Below are 1768 nucleotides of genomic sequence, written 5' to 3' on the forward strand. Positions count from 1 at the left end.
TTTAAATATGGGTATAACTTTAGCACATTTCATTTTTGTGGGAAAACACATTGCTTCATGCTCATGTTGAATATGTAGGCCAAAGGTTTCGATAACTCAAGTGAACTAATTTCACTAATTTCACAAAAATTCCATCTATGCCTTCTGCTTTGTGTTCATTTAGATTTGCAATAACTTTATGAACAGTACACTCATGAACTTCTACAAAATTAAAATCTGGGAATGTATTTATCCCTGAAGCTTGATGCTCTATATTGGTATTAGAAAAAGCTAACGAAAGCCTGGGTCCTATTTTTATAAAATAAGTGTTATATCCTGTAGCTATTTGTTTGTCATTGGTTAATTCCTTGGAGTTACAATATAAAACCTTAATAATTTGTTGAGCTTTATTCTAGTTTCCTCCCCAAGCATTATATATTAAATTCCAAAGCTTTCTTGGATCATTAACTTTTGATATTTTATTACAATAATAATCAGCTTTAGCTTTTTTGATAAGATATGAAACTTTATTTCTAACTTTTATGTGGTTCTTTTTTAAATTAAGACTAAAGGGGTAAGTTCTGTACTTCTGTACTTACTAAACAATGTATTTTTTGCGTATCTCCAAAAGAAGCCTTTTGGTCATCCACAAGTTTTTAAAGCTTTTGGGCTTACAACAAATTGTTTTCTTTATAGGGGCATTTAAGTTAAAAATTGCTTTAGTTGTGTTCAGAAGGTTGTTATAAACCAAATCTACACTTTCTATCTAGTAAACCGATGGGTCCCAGTCAGCCCCATTCAAAAGATCTTTTAATTCATCAGGATTAAAGTTTTTATAACTCCGTTTAAGAATTTGTTCAGACTCATTCATTAAAACTTTATCAAAACAGGCAAATATAGGTTAGTGGTCAAATGTGCCTTTTTTCACTGCGCCACAAACAATAATTAAATAACAAAAATTAATTAATATATGATCTATACAAGTAGCTGAATAGGCAGTTTTTCGAGTAGCTTAAGTAGTGTCTACTTAAGCTCGGGTCTCCTACCAGAGACCTTCCAAATTTTAGCCAAACTTGATATGCAGATTATACGCAGGTGCTGTTGCACCAAATGCTTTAATGATTATTGAATTTGCATTTTTTCTTATACGCCAGCACTTTTTCGCGATAGTATAATATTTTTTTCACTTTTTTCTTTTGCTTTGCTGGCTATGTGATAGTCATTGGCTACTGTTCTAGATATGTATATTGTAGTATCTCTTCTGCTCTACTTGTCTACCATGAAGTTATCTAGCTAGTTTACCAATGTACATGTGTACGTGATGTATATACAGAACTTATATAAAACGCTTGGCTGTGAGGACTTATCGTAGTGTTACAGACTTCTTTCAAAAAAGGAGTTACTTACTCACGACAAACACGGTCATCAACTTTTAAAGCCCGTCTTGTTCACAGAGAGCAAGTAACTCCTTTTTTAAATAACATATGAAGTTATTGAACTAAACTGGTATTTAGCAAAATGAAATGGTTTAAAAAAAATTATTTTATCATTTAATAATAATTATTATAAAAACTTGAATTGTTTGCCCGAAGGATCATTTTTTTGTGTAGTCGAAGTTGTGCTCTTCCGTAAATGAAAGCATTCCTTCTGAGCACTTTGCCTAGTAACAAAGACGTAGAACTCTTATATCCATGTATAACAGGCTGTAGCTGCTTCTATGCTTTTCTCCGTAAAATTGATTGATCTCTTTTCAAACCAATTTTACCTCAGTCTAAGTTACATACAGAAT

The sequence above is a fragment of the Watersipora subatra genome, chromosome 3 (genome assembly GCF_963576615.1).
Source record: "Watersipora subatra chromosome 3, tzWatSuba1.1, whole genome shotgun sequence".
Taxonomy (NCBI): domain Eukaryota; kingdom Metazoa; phylum Bryozoa; class Gymnolaemata; order Cheilostomatida; family Watersiporidae; genus Watersipora; species Watersipora subatra.